General features: G+C 42.1%; 1 protein-coding gene across 25 annotated transcripts in view; it reads right to left on the reverse strand.

The window, feature by feature from the left end:
• SYTL2 (synaptotagmin like 2) overlaps positions 1-19,248 on the reverse strand; it is a 75,649-nt gene extending 56,401 nt beyond the window's left edge. For 12 of the 25 annotated variants that reach the window (XM_087936965.1, XM_087936966.1, XM_087936960.1 and 9 more), the window contains exons 1-2: positions 19,018-19,248; positions 2,019-2,083 (exon numbers count right to left, since the gene is read on the reverse strand). The gene's annotated coding sequence lies outside the window, so the exon portion shown is untranslated. Of the gene's footprint in view, positions 1-2,018; positions 2,084-12,284; positions 12,354-19,017 lie in introns of all 25 variants that reach the window. The other 13 variants (XM_087936967.1, XM_087936961.1, XM_087936959.1 and 10 more) reach the window with 4 other exon arrangements.
• Between the last annotated feature and the right edge of the window lie 2,676 nt (positions 19,249-21,924).

Genomic DNA, 21,924 nt, shown 5'->3' on the forward strand with positions numbered 1-21,924 from the left:
ATGTGAAGTGAAATGTCTTCAAAGAAAAACCAGAAAGTCCAGTTGCCTCTTGAAAAAAAAAGCACTTTTGTGGAACAAACTGTGCAGAACAAAGTTTAGTACAATCAGTAACCAGTACAAAAAAAAGAGAGAAAAAATCCAGCAAAATATACATCTACATATGGGAAACTGAATGCAAGTAGTTCTCGGCATACAACAGTTCGTTTAGTGACTGTCCGAAGTTACAACGTCACTGAAAAATGTGGCTTATACCGTTTTTTTCAGTTACAACCTTTGCAGCATCCCACACAATCCTGTGATCAAAATTCAGATGCTTAGCAATTTGGTTCACATTTATGACCGTTGCTGTGTCCCAAGGTCATGTGATTCCATTTTACAACCTTCTCACACTTATCAACTGCAGTGATTCACTTAGCAACTGTGGCAAGAAGAGTCGTAAAAGGGGGTAAAACTCACTTAACAAATGTCTCACTTAACCACGAAAAGTTTGGGCTCAATTGTGGTCATAAGCTGAGGACTACCTATATATAGGTGAGAGGTCCTTGGTACGTTTCATTACCATACTAGGTAACATCATCACTGCTAGCATTAGCATTGATGATGTTACCTAGTTTTGGTACTGAAAAGTCTGCAAGAAAACTACCAAGCTCAGAGAGCACCAAGGATTCCTCATTTCAACCCTGAGCTTATAGTCCCTTATAGTGGACTATAGAAGGAAAAGATCAGACATCCAGCCCTTGCTTATCAATGGAGACCAAGTGGAGCAAGTGGCCAATTTCTGGGTGTTACCCTAAAAGAGGACCTGACCTGGGGTGGCTCACATTGCAACACTGGTCAAAAGGGCTCAGCAGAGATCATACTTCCTGAGACTTCTCAGGAAACAACAACTGAATGAAAAACTGCTGGTGACCTTCTACCACTGCACCACAGAGTTTCTTAACTTCCTGCACCTCTGTATGGTTTGCTAATTGCACAATGGCAGATAGGACAGCAGTCCAGAGGGTTAATGTCATTGCCCAGAGGATCATTAGTTGCCTTCTCCCCTCTTTGGAAGAGCTTTATAGCTCCCACTGCCTTAAGAAAGTTCAAAACATTCTCAAATATCCATCTCATCCTGGGCACCCTTTTTTTGATCTATTACCATCTGGCAGATGGTACAGGATAATAAAAACAAGGATAAATGGGCTGAAAAAGAGCTTCTATCCCAGGGCAGTAGCTCTGTTGAATTCTACTGTATAGTGCAGTGTTGGTGCAGTGTTGGGGGTTTGGGTTCTATGTGTGGAGTGTGAAGGATGTGTGTTTGTGTTTATTTTCATGGTCATGATATGCACTGAAGATGGTGTTTGATTTCATTGTATGAGGTGCAATGACAATTAAGTAAACTAAACTAAGCAACAAATATTCTCCTTTATTGGAATATATAGGTAAATTCCAGATGGCATAAAATTATGAACGTAAAATCTGTAAAACTGTTGAGCTGATCTAGTTAATTAAACATATAAATTATCTATAAAACTTTATCTGCTTTATTTGAAACTTTACAGCCTATGGATCTGTACATATTAAAATATCAGTAAGAAGAAATGAAATGGAGGAAGTAGGGTAGATTACCTGATGGTACACAATATTAAAGCAGGATGAATTGTAAATGTTTGCCTTGCTATGATTCATCCTATCTTTTTAGCCATGACGTGTTTACGGTTTTGTATGATTTTAGAGCAAAATCTCACCATTTGTGTCAAAAAAAAATATTGATTGATTGATTGATTTGATTTGTCAATCGCTTACAAGATAATAGATATAAGTATAAACATGAGTAAGAATACAAGAAATAGGTACAAATAAATGGGGACTATAGGACAGGAAGGGTCGGCATAATGTGTCAAAATTGGGTGTGCCCTTCCAACAACTGGGGAACGGAAAATTATTTCAAAGAAGAACATCGAAGCACCCACCCTCTCAGATCTCAGCTAGTATGTACATTTTCAATATGACCATTAAGAAGAAAGTAATGTCACCTCAAAGTCGAAGAAAGTTACGATGATAGTCAGCTCTTAGCAGACCACAGGCTACTTCATGACATCTGAAAAAAATAAGATTTTCATCCATAAAATTTCCTCTGTAATATGCCCGTAATTCTGAATTGACGCAGGATTCTTTACTGTTTATGCTACCAACCCTTAATATGGTTCATCCTCTGGAAAAAAAAAAAACACCTTTTGGTTGCAACCATGAAGACGTACAACGTAGACTTGCATTCCATTTATTCTGGGTGGAATGAAAGAGTATTAGAAGCATGGTATCATTTATAAATAACACAACACAGAACTTTGTGTTGCGAGCTCCCACTGTCATAAACCACATCCTTATGGACTTCCGCAATGCTAAGAACATATATAGCTCAGCTATTAGTATGTACACTTTTAGCACATCCATGTAAGGGAAGACCCATGTCACTGGTTGCTCTCAGAGTCAAGGAGAACCACACAGTTCAGGAAAAGGCAGAAGGTGTCCCAAATTCCACTTTCCTTATGGTTAATAAGGATTTTTTTGATTGGTTAGTTAGTTGGTTGATTCTCCATTTCCTTCTCCTTTTTGGTAGCTTTGATTATGTTTAGTAATTAGATTATGTGCCATCAAATCAGCATTCATGCCTAGCACCCTACAATTTTTGCTCACAGTAACCTAACCCCAATCTAGCTTTTTAGTTGTTTCCCAAAGATATGAATAAGGATCTCCAAAGCACCTGAAAACAGGACAAGAAGTAATGGATGGAAACTAATCAAGGAAAGATCCAACCTGTAAATAAGGAAGAATTTCCTAACAGAGAGAACAATTCTATTGCTAGAATAGAACATAACAGAACAGAACAGAACAGAACAGAATAGAATAGAATAGAATTGGAAGGGACCTTGGAGGTCTTCTAGTCCAACCCCCTGCTTAGGCAGGAAACCCTGTATCATTTCAGACAAGTGGTGATCTAATCTTTTCTTAAAAACTTCCAGTGTTGGCTTCCTCCAGAAGTTGTGAATGCCCCATCACAGGAGGTTTTAAAAAGAGCTTGGATAGGGTCTTCTGCTTGAGCAGGGGGGGTGGGGTTGGACTGGATGACCTCCAAGGTCCCTTCTGTTATTCTGTTACTATAATATAAACACTAAGGTCACTCTAGTCAACTCATTGTTTTGTTACAGCAGAATTCAGCTCCAAATTGGTTTGGGTGTGCCCAGTTAGAGTTCAAGTAACCCCCATCTATGTTGGAATTTTAAATACATTAACTTCCACACCGCCTGCTAATTGGTGCTGAACATTTCTCTTCTCTGTAAATAATATTTTGTATTGGAAAGAATGGCAGGAAATAGGTTGGCTGTTGATCAAGTCACTGCAGATAAGGCATTAAGAGGAGGCAGGAAACCATGAGATTCTGGTCAACTGACACCCTTAAGACAGACTAATGGCTGAAAAATTGTATAAGAAACCCTCCTTTGTTTATAAAGTATTAATATGTCAGTTAGAAGATCATTCTGGGGTCATTAACATCAATATATATATATAAAAGCGAAATACCACTCACACATCATCACAAAATATCCAGAACCGTAAAGCCTACAAACTTGAAATTTGGCACGTATGTTCCTCTTGGCTTCTAAGTGCTCACTAAGAAAGGATTTTTCGAAATGACCATCAGAGCATTAGTATTTCGTATATTATTATTAACATGCTCTGATGCTAAGGAGTTCTACTCCCCCTCCCCACCTGAAAAGAAATCTCTTCCAAATGCAAAACACAAGCAGAGGAGAGGAATTTCAGTTTCAGTTTGACAGCACCAAGCAGCTTTAGTACAGAACAGTTCAGCTAAGCTACACCCAGGCTCCTTGCTGTCTCCTTGCTCACACAGCAAATACTGTTTCAGTTTCCAAACAGCCCTCAACTCTCTCACACACTGACAGGACACTAGCCAAATTAATACGGATGTATTATGATCTAAATTTTTACAGATTTATTTTAGGATCATAAAAAAAGGGAAACTTTTACTAACCTTCTCAGTTTTAGGGGTTTTAAAATTGTTTTTAAAACTTGACCAAGCCAGCTTAGGCAACTTATTCAGCCTCAAAAATACATTGTGGTCTAGAACACATCTGTGTGCTTTACTGCCGTATAATTAGGGTTTTGAATATAAATCTGACAAACATAGAGAAAATAAATTACAGTTGGTGAACATGTTGAATTTGGCCTACAATATGGGTCTACAATATTTTTTTTGCTACTGTTCTTTGATATTACAGTTCAAAATTTGGAACTTTTTGATTTATAGTCTTCTAAATTATGGCATAAAGAAAATGGCTCATATATAACCTTTCTTTAAAAAAAACCTTAATTAACTTTTAGATATTGGCAATCTCAGATTAAAACTTTCATGCATACTAAATCCATGTTTATTTATTTATAAGTCACATTTGTAAGCCACCAACCCATGTATGAATCCTAGGACCTAGAACATCTTTTTAATTTATTTATAGCTGTTTGTACCATCTCGCAGTCAGACAACCACATTTTACACCAATTTTGTTGAAAATCAGCATTCACACCTGGTTTTTAGCAAAATTGCACCCATAGTGGTTTAATTAACAGCCATGGCATTCCCTTAATGGCTATGGGGATTCACTTAACAATCTCCGCAAAAAAGGGCCATATAAAATTGGGTGGGTCTTTTTATGACCCTCACAACATGACAAATTACAGGTTGTAAGTCAAGCTGCTGATACAGTTCTACAGAGGAATTACTGAGTCCGTCATTTGTATCTCTAATTGTCTAGTTTAGCACAACAGCCAAACAGGACAGACACAGATTTCAACGGATAGTTAGGACTGCCGAAAAAACAATTGCAACCAGCCTGCCTCCCATTGAGGACCTGTATACTGCACGATCCAGAAAGAAAGTTGTGAAAATAACTACAGACCCATCCCAGCCAGGACATAAACTGTTTCAACTTCTCCCCCCAGGACACCGCTACAGGGCACTGCATGCCAAAACTACTAGACACAAGGACAGTTTCCGCCCCATGCCATCATTTTCTCTCTCTCTCTCTCTCTCTCTCTCTCTCTCTCTCCCTCCCTCCCGCGCTCTCCCTCTCTCACGGTATCATGCGATCCCAAATAAATAATGATCGTTTGGTAGGAAAATGGGGTGGGGAATTTTCCTACAGACTTTTGGGGGGATTTTCCCAGGGTCTCTGCTGCTTTCTGCAGAGACCCTGGGAAAATGCCAGCAAGGCACCATCAGTCAAAATTCATATTAGTGGTCCGCGGGATTTAAAATTATGAGTTTGGTGGTCCCTGAGATCCAAAAGGTTGGAGACCTCTGCCCTAGGATATCAAACAATGTAATAGGGCTATATTAGTATTATCCTTCTCATCTTTCCTATTATCTATTCCTTTGGCATCTTATGACTACTACTTTGTTGTTTGTATCTGATGATTTATGTTGGTTGCTTATATTTAGCATCCTATGACTATCATTGAGTATTGTATCTGATGATTTATGATGATTTTATGATTATGAACACAACTTATCACTTATTTTACTTGTATGTACGCTGGGAGCTTATGCACCAGAGACAAATTCCTTGTGTGTCCAATCACACTTGGCCAATAAAGAATTCTCTTCTAGTCTACTCCAGTCCATCCGACTAGACTCGACTAGACTCGACTCGACTCGACTCAATTCCATGGTTCATGCTGAATTTAGGAAGAGTTTCTTAAGAGCTTGTAACAGACTCCAGTCCGGTTTATAGACTGGCTGGCAGGCAAACCTTGTAGTTCAAAAAACATACAGGTAATTCTTGACTTACAATCATTCATTTATTGCTTCAGTGCAACATCTCCTGGTCTCAGGTTCAAATGTACTCCTGAAAAATTCTCTTATGGACTCCACTGGGTGATGGAGGTGGCCTGCTTTGATTTCCTCCACGGACAAGGAAAAGCAATTTCTCTAGTTTTAGTGAGTTTGCAACTTACAATCTCTTGCCAGACGCTTCAGAAAGTCAAATGGTCATTATTTTAGAGGCATGCCTGAAGCTACTGCCAATTCTTTCCCATGTGCCAAACAGGGCATCTGAACTACAGAGATAAAAGGACAGGAAATTCAGAATACAACCTTCCAGCAAAAGAGATAAATTGCTCACAAAGTATTTTCTGTCTTTCACTGCAGTGTTGTTGATCAAGAAGCAATTCTAGCACGTTTCTACATAAACCAGCATTAAATTTCCGATTCTCTTCCCCTAGTTTCCTCCTGTTCCCTATCTAAAAGCAAAGAAAGGCTGAACAATAAAGATAACAACACCAAGAGCCCAGGAAAAGTTTCATTTGATAAACTTTATCACGGGCAGCACTGGCTAAACTGTTAACCCAAGCTGATCTTTAATGAGATATTAGTCCAACTTATTTGTCACACATGTGTTTAATAAATGGGATTAAGACTTAGTGAAAACAGCAAGTGTTGTTTTAAATACTACTGGTTCGCCATCTATATCTGCAAGACATCGCCAAGCCTCAAAAATGAGTCTCAGTTGTTTGTTTTGAGCACAAGTGGTCCTTGGCAATTTCCGTTGCAAAGCAAGGAAGCTGATTTTACAACTTTTTTTGTCGCGATTGTTAAGGAAATCACTGTAATTGTTAAATGAATCAGGCAGTCGTTAAGCAAATCCAGATTTCCCTCTTGATTGTTTGATGGGAGACAGCTGGGAAGGTGGGGCAAATGATGATCACGTGATCCCCCAGGATGTTACATCCGTCCTAAATACATCCTGGTTGATTACGTGACCATGGGGATGCTCTTACGATGGTCATAAGTGCAAGGACCATAAGCCATTTTTTTCAGTGCTGTTGTAACTTCAAATGGTCACAAAATGAATGGATCAGTGGTGGGATTCAAAAAAAAAAATTTACTACCAATTCTATGGGCTTGGGGAAGGATACTGCAAAATCTCCATTCCCTCCCCACCCCACTAACCTGCTTTCCAGCTCCGTTCTCCTGTGCAAGGCAACAAAAGGAGAACCAGCCAATCAGCTGGGACTCGGGAGGCAGAGAATAGATGGGGATGGGGCCAGTCAGAGGTGGGATTTACCGGTTCTCCGAACTACTCAAAATTTCCACTACTGGTTCTCCAGAACCTGTCAGAACCTGTTGAATACCACCTCTGGAATGGATGTAAATCAAGAACTACCTGTAGTAAGACTGAACCTGATGTTTAGAAAACAAAGTCCCTAAAAATGCCTTACCCCGCCCCTTTCTTATTAAGCAAGATAAGCTTAATAATTAAATGACTACAGCAGGGGTGAGCAACTATGGACTCTTTATGACCAGTGGACTTCAACTCCCAGAATTCCCAAGCCAGCCATGCTGCCAGGAATTCTGGGAGTTGAAGTCCACAGGCTGTAAAGGGGCCTTAATTACCCAATCCTGAAGTAACTGCCCCTTTTCAAGAAAAAATGTCATAAAACATGGTCACATGTCTATAGAATGACAGCCAGCTACCCAGGGCCCAAAACGCAGTCACGTGACTGGGGGGCTCTGACGGAATTTCAGAACAGGAAGGGAGGTCCATCGGAACTGTGAATGGTTGCTAAGCAACAGTCATAAGTCAAGGACTACCTATACACAGGGTTGAGGTTCAGTGTAGAGGTAGTCCATGACTTACAACGGTTCATTGAGTGACCGTTCAAAGTTACAACAGCACTGAAAAAGGTGACTTATGACTGTTTTTCAGAGTTATCATCTTTGTGGCATCCCCACAGTCATGTGATCTAAATTCAGATGCTTGGCGACTGGTTGATATTTATGACAGCTTCAATGTGTCAGTGATCCCCTTTTGCGACCTTCTGACAAGCAAATTCCATGGGTTATCCAACTTCATTTAACAACTGGGTTAGTAACTTATCAACTTCAGTGACTCACTTAACAACTGTGGCAAGAAAGGTCGTAAGATGTGACAAAACTCACTTAACAAATGTCTCACTGAACAAGAGAAATTTTGGGCTCCGTTGTGGTCAGAAGTCAAGGACTACCTGCCCGGTAAAAAGCACACCGTTTCTATAAGAAGGCTCATTTCTCTCCCAGATTCAGGTCTGACAAAGACACAGTAATCAAGAAGTCATTATAATAAGCAAGAGTAATTCCTTTTGGAGGTTCAAGAGCCTTCCATATTTCAATCCCTCAAGCAAATTTTATTTAGCTGGCGAGGAAAAGAGAATAAAAGCTTATGACTTTGTATGCGCTAATTTGATTACCTGGCAATTATACAAGTGGAAATTCCTCTTCCTGTTAAGCATGAGACAATTCATGACCCATAATTTCAGGAAGAAAAATTTGCAAGCCACAACCCATAGTATTTGCATGCTAAGCTCACTGCAGCCATAATAATTGCCCTAGGCTGGTATTTCCTCATGCATGCAGGTTCTTGCAGTTTAAAAGAAAATGTGGTTAGTTATCTCTATTATTCAGTTTGTTATCACAACCAGGTTAACATGACCAAATATTGCATCTGGACTGAGCATGTCTGAATAGAGCCAAATCTTTGCCACAGATTATGTAGCTGGTTCAAATGGACAAAGATACGCCTCACAACCTGTTTCTTTATACCGTAAAACGGGGGAAATGGTGAAAAGTGAAGGAGTCAAGATGCCCTATGGCAGTGGTGGCTAACCTTTTTGGGCTCCTGTGCCAAAAATTGTGTGCGCGCTTGCACGCTCGCGCTTGTGTGCCAGCATCCAGAAGGCAGTGCACCCTCCCATACCTCCTACGCATGCACGTGCAATACCCAGCCACCTGTCTGCTGCCGCCCCTTACCTGCACTGCGCCTCATGGATGATTTTCAGCCAGTTTGTGGCCTTTTTCGGCCTCCCAAAGGCTTGAGGAAGGATTCTGCAGGCTTTGCAGGCTGAAAACTAGCTCCGTTTCATCACTGCTGGTATTTTCAGAAAAACGGGAAGTGATTAAAAGGGGCTAGTTTTCAGCCTGCAAAACCTGCAGAAGCCTGCAGAAGCTTTCCTCAAGTCTTTGGGAGGCCAAAAAAGGCCTCAAACTGGCTGAAAATCAGCTGTGAGGTGCGTGTGTGCGTGCGCAGTGAGGTAAGTTTGCCTGCAGCTCACATGTTGGCACAAATGGCTTTGCGTTCCACCTGTGGCATACGTGCTATAGGTTCACCATCACAGCCCTCTGGGAATAAGGTCAAGAGTTTGGATGAAGATGATCAAAAGAGATACCTGGGCATTCTTCAAGGCTGACAACATCAAACAGACTGAAATCAAGGAGAAGGTTTGAAGTGAATGTATCACGAGAGCGAAGAAGATGTTAAAATCCAAACACACCAGAGGAAATCCCATCAAGGCAATAAACACCTGGGAAATCATTGGGGCAAATATGCTGACTCTGTAAACCGCTTAGAGAGGGCTGTACAAGCACTGTGAAGCGTATATAAGTCTAAATGCTATTGCTATTAGATACACAGCTGTCATAGTGAAATGGACTCAAGAAGAACTAAAAGCCCTTGATTGGAAGCTAAGAAAAATAAGGTCAATGAATCAACCCCTCTAGTCAAGCAGGAGACCCTATAATATTTCGGAGAAGGCATTCTCCAATCTCTTCTTAAAAATTTCCAGTGTTGGAGCACCACAGCTTCTGGAGGCGAGTCATTCCACTGGTTTATTATTCTCACTATCAGGAAATTTCTCCTTAGTTCTAGGTTGCTTCTCTCCTTGACTAGTTTCCATCCATTGATTCTTGACCTGCCTTCTGGTGCTCTGGAGAATAAGTTGACTCCCCTTTTCTTTGTGGCAGCCCCTGAGATATTGTAGCACTGCTATCATATCTATCACCTCGATCTCTTCTTTTCATTAAACCAGATATACCCAATTCCTGCAGCCGTTCTTTATATATTTTAGCCTCCAGTCCCCTAATCATCTCTGTTGCTCTGCTCTGCGCTCTTTATCTATCTTTTTATATCATGGCAACCAAAATTGGAAGCAACAGTCCAAGTGCATCTTATAAAATGGTACTAACACTTCACATGATCTTGATTCTATGCTACAAATAAATGCTTGATTCTGTGCCACAAATATATTCCCCCCCCCACACACACACACAAACACACTTTAGAGAAAAGGTCTACTCACTGGACACAAAATGTAAACGAAGTACAGGGTATTGAGTTCAACTTCAATGAAAGTCCTACTGGAGACCACGGAAGATCTTTCCTCATCATTCATATACAGGGACCGGAACTTTCATTGTTAACCGGCGTGGTCATAAAGCATGGCACTGCATAGCAACAGCAGTTCCATCAATCCAGAGTTACTATTGTTAAGCAAAACACTATAGTCAGTTAATTCGAGGACATCACTTGATTAGGACTGTTGATTTCCTGCTGGCTTCCCCATTGACTTTGCTTGTGGAAACCGGCAGGGAAGATCACCGATCGCAATCACGTGACCGCAGGGTGCTGCAATGATTGGAGATCTGGGCTAGCTGCCAAGGGCTTAGATCCCAATTATGCAACATGGGATCATGGCAGCTGGAACTTTGAGGATCAGTTATAGCAAGAGCACTTAGATTTATATACCACTTTACAGTACTTCACAGCACTTTCTAAGTGGTTTACAGACTCATCATATTGCTCCCAACAATCTGGGTCCTCATTTTACCGACCTCAGAAGGATGGAAGGCTGAGCCCGGTTGGATTTGAACTGCCAAATTTCAACAGTAGGTTGCTGTACTGCACTCTAACCACTGCACCATCGCAGCTCATGAAGGGCCACTTGTTCAACACTGTCATAAGATGACCCTGACTGAGCCCAAAATTACCTAGTTATAAGTCATGCAGGTCATTAAGAAGGTCATCACGCGACCAACTCGATTTGGTGACTTTTTTGTTCAGCAGTCATTAAACAAATTACCATGGTTATTAAGTAAATCTTCAGTCACTGAGCAACAATGTGGTTGTCAAGCAAACCCATTGTCTAACAACATATATCATTTGCCAGGAACAAGAATTAAATGTAAGTTTCCAGCTCATCTGAGCCAATAGAATAGAAAATCCAAGGCCATAAGGCTTGCAAATTCCACAAGGAGAAGGAAGGAGAAAGGAGAAAGAAGGAGAGAGGAGGAGGAAAGGAAGGAAGGAAGGAAGGAAGGAAGGAAGGAAGGAAGGAAGGAAGGAAGGAAGGAAGGAAGGAAAGAAAGAAAGAAAGAAAGAAAGAAAGAAAGAAAGAAAGAAAGAAAGAAAGAAAGAGTAAAAGCAGATTTGGGGTTAGGCTTCATTAAAACTGATACTTGAATTAGAAAGCTTGCAGGCTGAGATTCAAGCCCACAGCTCCTGATAAACTAGTTTTATTAGTGATACTAGAAAACCTGCAATTAGTGCAGAAAAACAACACAAGTGAGTTGAAAGAATTACTCTACAGAGAGAGGGAGAAAGTGTGTGTGTGTGTGTTTTGTCTGTTCATACATCTCAGTCCCAGGGTGTACCCTGAGAGACTGACAGATATGGGAGGAACTGTTGATGTCAGGGTGCTGTCTTTGCGTTGACCTTATCCTAACATGCAGGATAGGTTATATGCATTGCACTAACCTAAACTGTCACCTGAATGGCCTTGTTTCATCTTCATCCTTTCACTCTGCTTATTTGCACAATGAACCACGCTGGGGTCACTTTTTTTGAAGATAGGGATGACGCTAAGGATAGCTAAGGACTTCATGTCTTTTTCTTTAAATTTTCATGTCTTCCTTTGGCTCTTCTTTCAACACTCACCCCCCCAAAAATCACATGCACCTAAGGCAGATCTTCCACATAGTAGGTGAAGCCACCATGGGCAAAGTCTACCAGAAATTATTGCTAAAGAGAGAAAACTTCCTAAATGTCCTTGTCAAAATGCAGAAGGGACTCCTGAAATAAAGAATACTATTCCCAACTTGGATTGTATTTGACCCACAGCAGAAGTCGTTAAATAGAAGAGGAGAAAAAAAAAACAGGAAAGAGGAGTGCCATTAGCTCTTGCAAAACAATCCGGATTATTTCAATTTAATACATTTGTAACCTGCCTTGGGACAGCCAGGGTAGGAGTGTCTCATTAAGGACCACAAGTTGAATCAACAGCTTTAGACAAAAACTGCAAAATAACCAAATCACCTTTCTCTTAATTTGCTGACCTGTTTTCATTGTAAAGGGAATTATAAACTTGCAACAGCTTCCTCCTTTCACCAATAGCATTTTTGCTCACTGTTTACTTACTGCTGGACAAGTTTTGCTGAGTTTTGCTTCTCCTTCCAATGGCAGGAGTGACTGACAAGAGGTTCAACCCTGAAAAGGAATTCATAACCTTTGAAAGGGCCTCTGCTTAAGGTTGGTTAGAAGTAGACTCTATCCAAGTCCCCGCCAGGGTTACCTGGCTGTGATCTATGACGTTTTTTTCCAGAAACCTTCCCTTATATATCCAGTTTCTGGCAAAAACCTCCATATAACAAACAACAGATTTACTTATCTACTGTGGCATTTGCTGAACAACCACCATAAAAAAATTGGATAAATGGCAAAAGCTTTGGACCATCAATAAGAAAATAACATTCGCCATGGCATACAAGGAAAACCCTTATAAGATGTTTTACAGGTGGCATCTTCCGCCAGCAAGGCTTTCCAAAACGTTCAAAAGTCTATCTCCAAATTGTTGGAAGTGCAAAGATGTATCAGGCACATGTTTTCACATGTGGTGGACCTGCAGTGCTGCAAAAAAAAGTATTGGAGACTGATCCAGACATGGGTGGAACAAATGGTGGGAGGAGTGTATTCCATTTAAGCCGGAATTTTTTTTTTCTAGGAATAATACCAGAAGGATATAGGAAGGATTTGATTTATCTAACAGTATATGTGTTGACGGCGGCTAGAATAATATATGTGCAATACTGGAAGAAGGAAAACGTACCGCCAGAAACAGAGATAATAAGGAAAATAAATTCTATCGGTGGTTGCATAGAAGGAGGCAAGGTCAGAACATGCTGTAATGATTAGAATAATTAGTAAACAATGTATCAAACAAGAGAATTGTAAATGGTGAAGTAACATTTATATATGTATAACAATTGTAACGCCGTGTTGCATTCTTATAATTAAAATTAAAAATAAATACATAAATAAAAAAGATCATAAAATCAGGTCCGGTTATGTGATAATCCATTTTACGGACATCATGACCAAAATGGAACCTCTCCACGTTGGTCATAACTCAAGGACCACCTGTAAAAGTCAACATTTCCTCCCATCAATTATGTAACGGAGCTGTCCAGCACCAAAAAAACCCTCCTGATTTATAAGGGCAGGGGGGGTCTCCAAATTTGGCTTTAACTTTAAGACTCATGGACCTCAAATCAGACCTGGCAGAGGAATTCTGGGAGTGGAAGTCCACAAGTCTTAAAGTTGCCAAGGTGTGGAGAACCCGGATTTAAGGTGAAGTTGAATCCCATTCAGATCAGGAATAACGCCAGAAACATAAAGTTCTTCTTTGCAACAAGCCAGGTTTCCCTGTCTCCTCCCCCGCCCTAAAATTAAACAAATCTAAAAGAAGAGAAAGAAAAGAAAGGAATCTATATTTAATATCCAAGAAGCAGGTGGTCCTGGACATTCTCTGAAGAACATGTTTGATAAGACCTGTTGTTAATTTTCTGACTCAAACACCATTCCCAGAAGCAACAACAAGAACACACATGTCTCACAGACTTTGTTCAAAATTGTCTCCATTCCTGCAAGGTGAGTAAAATGGAATGTATTTCCCCCATGTTAGCTCACTTTTTCCATTTTGCGAGACTTGTAGGACAAATCTCATAAACTGAACCATCTGGTGTTACTGACTGCAAGGCCAAGCATATCTGGATTTAAGAAAGGGAAATGGGGTCACCTTGTAAAATTACCTGGACTACAGGTAATTCTCAACTTACGACCACAACTGAGAGCCCAACCCTAGACCAGCAACTCTTGAAAGTAGCCCCAAATGTATACTTTTAAGCCCAGATAGACCTGGAATTCTTTAATGTTGTGACATCATAAGCAGGTCGCCATCATTTGGACGATGAAAGACATCACAATCACAATTTCGAACATGAATACAAAACTTCCTAGAAACTTTTTTCAGAGTTTAAAGGAAGGTAAAGGTTCCCCTTACACATATGTGCTGTTTGTTTCTGGCTCTAGGGGGCGGTGCTCATCTCCGTGACAAAACCGAAGAGCCGGCGCTGTCCGAAGATGTCTCCGTGGTCATATGGCCGGCATGACTAAACGCTGAAGGCACATGGAACGCTTTACCTTCCCACCAAAAGGATCCCTATTTTTCTACTTGCATTTTTACATGCTTTCGAACTGCTAGGTTGGCAGAAGCTGGGACAAGGAACGGGAGCTCACTCTGTTATGTGGTGCTAAGGGATTCGAACCGCTGAACTGCCAACCTTTCTGATTGACAAGCTCAGCGTCTTAGCCACTGAGCCACTGCGTCAGAGTTTAGGTATGTTTAGATATGCCCAGACTTTGCGTTTCCAATGTCCCATCTGAAGGAAGAGGGGAGAAATGCTGTTTACTATGTATATAATCTTGTGGCTGTTTTGTTCCCTATCTTTTTTTTTAACAGTTTATTTATACATTTTCAGTTTACATACACAAGTGCTTCGTGAACAGTGTATTGTCTAGATCCATTTGCTTACATTTATTTAGACAGCGGGTGAAAACTGAGTTAGTCAACTACCCTGGCATGATTCAGAATAACAGAGTCAGAAGGGACCTTTGAGGTCTTCTAGTCCAACCTCCTGTTCAGGCAGGGAAGGAGACAAAAGTACTTTCTTCAAATTCTCATCCTGAAGATGCACCCATGGAGGGTTTTTTTTTGTTTTTTGCCAACAGTACCAAAGCTCTGCCTTCTGAGGGGTTTCTTCAATGCCCCAGCTCGTTTTCAATGTTACCTTGATTATTTCAGGGAATCCAGGACAGAAATATATCGTGATTAAACAAAAAAAAAAACCCTACACACCAGTAATTAATAGATTAATAATATTATTCCAGTTAATCCTAGACTTACAACTATTCCTTTAGTGACTGTTTGAAAATACTATTGAAAAAAGGGACGTGACCATTTTTCATACTTATGACCACTGCAGCATTATCTCTTTATAAATCCATGGTAAGACTACATCAGGAATACTGCATCCAGTTTTGGTCATCCCATTCCAAAAACAAAGATGTTGACACTTCGGAAAAAGTTCAGAGAAGAGCAACTAAGATGCTTAAGGACCTGAAGACAAAAACATATCAAAAACGGTTGCAGGGTTTGGGTTTGGCTACTCTAAAGACAAGAAGGACTAGCGGGGAACATGATAGCAGTCTTCCAGCATTTGAGGGTCTGCCATAAAGAGCAAAGGGACAACTTATTTTCCAAAGCACCTGCAGGCAGGACAAGAAACAGTGGATGGAAACTAATCAACGAGAGAGAAGCAACCTGGAATTAAGGAGAAATTAATTTCACTCCTAACGGTGAGGACAATTAACCAGTGTAACAGCTGGCCTTTAGAAGCTGTGGATGCTTCATCACTGGAGGTTTTTAAGAAGAAACTGGACAGTCACTTGTCTGACTGAATGGTATAGGGTCTGTTGCATGAGCAGGGGTCATGTCATGCCCGTGGTGGAGACTGACTCTGAGGGAGAGGAGGAACAGCTGACAGGGAGTGGAAGTGTGGCTCCGGAGGTTGTGGAGGAGGCTGGGGAAGGGCAGAGGCCGGCTGGGCAGTCAGAGGAGGACCCAGGCCATCCTAGGGCACGCAAGGAGAAGAGGATAAGGTAGAGAGGTGGTCTACTAGGGAGGAGAGGGCCTTGATCCTCTTCATGGGCTGCAGCTGTGACAACTGGATAAGAAGATGGACATGCGTACAGGTGAACGCTGGAAACAAAGTGTGGAAATATCTCTAGTTTATGGTTCCTCTCTGAGTTTGGCATCCTTCCCAGTGTGTGTTATCTGTGGACGTCCTCCAGCCCTTATCTTGCCTGGTTTGTGTTGCTTTTTTTCCTTCTTCTTGTAACTGTTTGTGTGGGAGGTTTTTTTGGCTTCTGTCAAGAATATTCAGAGCTTAGAAGCAAAGTGGAGGAATAAAAGGGGCTTCACTTGTTTTCTGTGACTGTGTTTGTTTTGTATCCCACCCTGGGTCATCTCAGGCTGGACTAGAAGACCTTCAAGGTCCCTATTCCAATGCTGATTCTATGCTCACATGATCAAAATTCAGACACTTGGCAGCTGACTCACATTTATGATGGCTGCAGAATCCTGTGATCATGCGATCACCTTTACAAACCTTCTGGCAAGCAAAGTCAATGGGGAAGCCAAATTCACTCAACAACCATGTATAATAACCTCACCACTGCCGTGATTCACTTAACAACGGTAGCCAGAAAGGTCACAAAGTGGGGCAAAACACACTTAACACCTGTCTCGTTTAGAAACGTTGAGTTCAAGGGTTGACATAGATTTGAGGACTGCCTGTAACAGAGAAGGTGTTTAGGGAGGATCCCAGGTCATTTGACTCAATCGCTCTCTTTAGGGTTGGACTGAGATTTTTAAAACAAGGAATCCCACCCCTCTTCATGTTCCATAGAAAAAGTGGAATATAAACCCAACAAATGGATAATAAATTACCAGCAACCCTTCAGAAAACCCAGTCCATCCAAAAACAATTTCGAAGAACCTCCAAAGCAGCTTTTAAAAACCAGCCTGTGCGCTGGTTTTGCCCCAAGCAAAATTAGCTAAAATGTATAAAAATATGTCCCCAACCTGTTGGAAATGTCAACAATTACCTGGTACATATTACCACATGTGGTGGACCTGCATAAAGGCAAGGAAATTTTGGACTCAAATACATGCGTGGCTAAAAAAAAAAAGACCAAAAAAACCATATAGATTTCAAACCAGAACTGTTTTTACTAGGTATCACATCAGAGGGTTATGACAAAGGGACAATATATTTAATATTAGTTAGATACCTGTGCTTCGCTACGAAAGTATGTGATCTGGCTTGGTTTTGGGGGAGGAAAATAAGGGGGCGGGAAATATGCCTCTGCCTACCAGCATCCATCAAGTATTCATCTGGCTAGTGTCCTGTCAGTGTGTGAGAAAGTTGAGGGCTGTTTGGAAACTGACACAGTATTTGCTGTGTGAGCAAGGAGACAGCAAGGAGCCTGGGCATGGCTTAGCTGAACTGTTCTGTTCTGAAGCTGCTTGGTGCTGTCAATCTAAAACTGAAACTCCTCTCCTCTGCTTGTGTTTTGCATTTGGAAGAGATTTCTTTTCAGGTGGGGAGGGGGAGTAGAACTCCTTAGCATCAGAGCTAGTAATGTTAGTAATAATAATGTACGAAATACTAATGCTCTGATGGTCATTTCGAAAAATCCTTTCTTAGTGAGCACCTAGAAGCCAAGAGGAACATAGTGCCAAATTTCAAGGTTGTAGGCTTTACGGTTCTGGAGATTTTGTGATGATGCGTGAGTGGTATTTTGCAAAGAGAGAGAGAGAGAGAAATAGAGAGATAGAGAGATAGATAGATAGATGGATGGATGGATGGATGGATGGATAGATAGATAGATAGATAGATAGATAGATAGATAGATAGACATACAGAGATAGATAGATACAGAGATAGAGATAGAGATAGAGATAGAGATAGAGACAGAGATAGAGATATAGAGAAATTACATGTAAATTGTATATGCGTAGCAGTGGAAGAACGAAAACACTCCATTAGAGTATGAGATGACAAGGAAGATACTAGACTGTGCGGAAATGGACAGACTAGCACTAAAAATAAAAGATAAAGCAGATACCAAATACTATTCAACACGGAATAGGTTTTATCAATGGTTAGAAACAGGCAGTAGAAATTTGAAAGTGAAAGAATGAGGCGAGGAGGACTTGGAAAGAGACACTATTTGTATTATTGATAGAAGAATGTAAGTATTAGAATGATAGAGGAGCTAAGGTATTACATGATGGTCAGAAATTTCTGTACAAACATTTGTATGTATACATTTGCATATATGTTATTCTGTTTTTACTTCTGTTTTATGGCAATTGGAATGCCCTGGCCAATTAGACTGTATTCAGTATATTTATATGTAAACAATAAATATATATATATGCTAAAAAAAAAAAAAAACCCAGCCTGTGCGCAAAATTACAGCTATTTAAAAACTGAAAGCCGTCAACGTAATCCGCGGTTAGAAAATTGCGCATCGCATCCAGTTTAAGAACCGGAGTGGCTTACAAGTCTCCGGCCCCGGGGTGGTGTCTTTCTGGATTCCCGGAGCCGTGTGAAACCCGGTCCCAAGTGAATACACCCTTTTTCCTGGCCCAACCATGGTTTACCGTCCCGTCCAAAGCCCGGCCGAGGCGCGGAACCGCTCCGCCGTACCCTTCAACCCCGGAGTGCTCCCATCCTCTCCAGTAACTCCCAACTCCCATCGCTCTGAGCCAGCTCGACCCAGGGAAGGAAAGGAGTCGCCGCCGCTCCGGACGCTTTAGATGAACAAGAGTTGGAAGGGACCTTGTGGGTCATCTAGTCCAACCCCCCCTGCCCAAGCAGGAGGCTCTACTACACCATTTTTCTGACAGGTGGGCAGTCCAAAGCTTCTATTGGAAACCCCACCCCACCCCAAGAGTTGGAGGGCATTTCTCCAGTTGGGATACTGTTAGAAAAAGGAATCCCTGAAATGCATCCGGCGAGCGTCAGCTTGGGGAAGCCAGCTTGGGAGTGCAAGTTTCCACTCTCCACCCCAAAAAAAATAAGTTGTCCCGAAAGCCGCCGAGGACGCGGAGATCCGATCGGCCACTGGAAGCGGCGAGTTTGCAGGTGGGAAAGCGGCTTCTTCCCCCTCGCCCCCCACCCCACCCATCACCACACCGCCCCCCCTCTTCCTCCATCGCCTGGCCACGCCCGCGGAAACACACCTGGAAACGCACCTGGAAAGCCGCCTCCACCGGCGGGCTCACCTGCGCTCGGCTGGGGCTGGACGGCGCGGACCGAGCCGCCCCTGGAATTGGGAAACTTGGTTGGAGTCGTTGGGTCTTTGCTTTCTGGCGGAGGGTGGGGGGGGCGGGGGCGGGGGGAAAAGGCAGGCGAGCCCAGCTCAGCTGGGCTGGGCTGGGCTGGGCTCGGCCGGTGTTCCCGGCTCGGCAGCCCCGCCTCTCGGCTCCTCCCGGCCAATGGGAGAGCAGTGGGAGGACGCCCGCCGCGCCCCTCCTGGAACTCCGAACGGAGACTCCGCCCCCCCCCCGCCGCCCCGCTACGTAACGCGCCTCCTCCTCCTCCTCCTCCCCACCGCCGGCCCTTCCTTTCGTTTTGCGCTCCGAGCTGCTGCTGCTGCTGCTGCTGCTCGTCGGGGATGGATTTTGGGGAGCGCTCCTACTTGATTTGGGGTGACCGTTCCTAGAGTGAAAGACGGGTACGGGCGGGTCCTCGGCTTACGGCCCCAATGGAGCCAACCCCCCCGCCCCCCAAAGCGATGTCGCTAAAGGGAGAGAGTTGGTTAAGGAGCGAAAGAGGGTTTGGAAGAGCCTTTCGGACTTTGACGCCTGAGAAGATGGGGGCGGGGCGGGGGGGGAAGCAATGGATCGTCAAAAGAAGAGGAACTCAAAAAGAGTTCTCCGACGCAATGATCCAGGTGGAAATGGTTATATTTTCGGGCACATCCTTGAGAAAGCTGTAACAGTGAGAAAGAAAGAGAAAGTAAAAGAAAGGAGGAGGGAGGGAGGAAAGAAAGAAAGAAAAGGTGGGAGAAAGGGAGGGAGAAAGAAAGAAACAAAGGAAAGGAAAGGAAGAAAGAAAGAAAGAAAGAAAGAAAGAAAGAAAGAAAGAAAGAAAGAAAGAAAGAAAGAAAATGTGGGAGAAAGGGAGGGAGAAAGAAAGAAAAGAAAGAAAGAAAGAAAATGTGGGAGAAAGGGAGGGAGAAAGAAAAGAAAAAAAGAAAGAAAAGGTGGGAGAAAGGGAGGGAGAAAGAAAGAAAGAAAGAAAAGAAAGAAAGAAAGAAAGAGAAAGAAAAAGAAAGAAAGTGGGAGAAGGGGGAGAAAAAGAAAGAAAGAAAAGGGGAGGGACAAAAGAAAGGAAGGAGGGAGGAGGAAACAAAAAGAAAAAGGAGGGGGGAAAGAGAAAGAAAAGAATGAAAGGGAGGGAGGAAAGAAAAAGAAAAGCATGAGGGAAGAAAGAAAAGAGAAAAGAAAAAAAAGAAATTAAAGAAGAGGGAGGGAGGAAAGAAAGAAAGAAATGGTGGGAGAAAGGGAAGGAAAAGGAAAGGAAAGAAAAAGAAAAGGGGAGGAAAGAAAGAAAGGGAAGGAGGAAAGAAAAAAAATAGGGAGGAACAAAAGAAAGAAAAGGGGGAGGGAAGAAAGAAAGAAGGGAGGAAAGAAAAAGAAAAGGAGGGAGGAAAGAAAGAAAAAGAAAGAAAGAAAAAGATAATGATGACCAGCAGCAAGATGGAAAAAGTAAATTGCAGCCACAGTGAGCATAACTGGTCCGTTGGAAGATCCGAAGGAGAAGGTTGGGGACAAACTGCCCTGGGAGAAGATCTGTATCTATGTCGTTACTAAGAGTTGGGACTGACTTCATGCTACATAATTAGTAAAATATATGTACACTATGCAGACAGAAGAAAACATTTGTCGGTCAGAGTTGAACTGGGAGAGTCCTTGCTGCTCTCTGAGCTTGGTTGCTTTCTTGCAGACGTTTCATTACCCAACTAGGCAACATCATCAGTGCTAGAAGGGGTGGGGGCTCTCTGTTTATAGCCCTGTATATTTACAGAGAGCAAACCCCAATCCCTTCTACGGTAGCACTGATGATGTTACCTACCAGGGTAATGAAATGTGTGCAAGAGGAAACCACTAAGCTCAGAAAGTACCAAGTCCCCTACATGGTGTGTAATTGAAGTTGCTTTATTTACTTCTCTCACTCATGTACCTATACTTGACACACCTTGTGTGACAAGCAGAAAAGATAAGCTGCCATGCTGATTTATGATCAGTGTAACAGGTATTTGGAAATCTTTTCCCAATCTAATGCAAACTCAAGTGCATGAACTACAACTAAGATATTTTCATGCCTCGTCCACCTTCTTTGTCCCAAGGTTAAAATGAACCACAGGTAGGCCTTGACTTACGACCACAATTGGCCCCCAAATTTCTGTTGCTAAGCGAGACAGTAGCTAAGCGAATTTTGCCCACATTGCGGTCTTTTTTTAACAACATTTGAAGTCAAGAATAATCCTTAAAATAATCGTTGTAGAGCAACTGAATTAAAGGAAGGCTTCCACCTGAACTGTTTCTTCTGGGCATTGTTAAGGGGAAGAATACACCAAAAAGATTAAATATTTGATGATACATATTATCACGGCATCGAGAATTGCACTAGCACAATCTTGGAAAATGGTCACTATACCGACAGATTGTTTAATAATCCGGAAAAAAATTTGAGTGTGCAGAAATGGATAAGCTCACTGTAGAATTAAATAATAAGGAAGACTCAGAATATTACTCGATTTGGGATAACTGGTATCAATGGATAGATAGTAGGAATATGAAACGTATAGGGTAGAATAAGATATAAACTCTATATATGTACATGATTACCTAGAATAGCGTTTGTCAACTGGTGGGCTGGGGCCCACCGATGGGCCTCGAGAAAATTTTGGTGGGCTGCAGAGAAATTTCACCCCCAGAGCACCCTCCCCAAAGCAATTAATCCAGGCTGCACAGAAACACAAGGCTGCACCATCCACATGGCCCGCGGGATCCCTCCCTGCCCACTCACTCCTTACCCTGCAAACTTGCCTGCTAAGTTGCTATTTTTCCTTTTTCCGATCA

Source organism: Pseudonaja textilis, chromosome 7 (genome assembly GCF_049901715.1).
Source record: "Pseudonaja textilis isolate UNSWEBS1 chromosome 7, rPseTex1.2, whole genome shotgun sequence".
Lineage (NCBI taxonomy): Eukaryota > Metazoa > Chordata > Lepidosauria > Squamata > Elapidae > Pseudonaja > Pseudonaja textilis.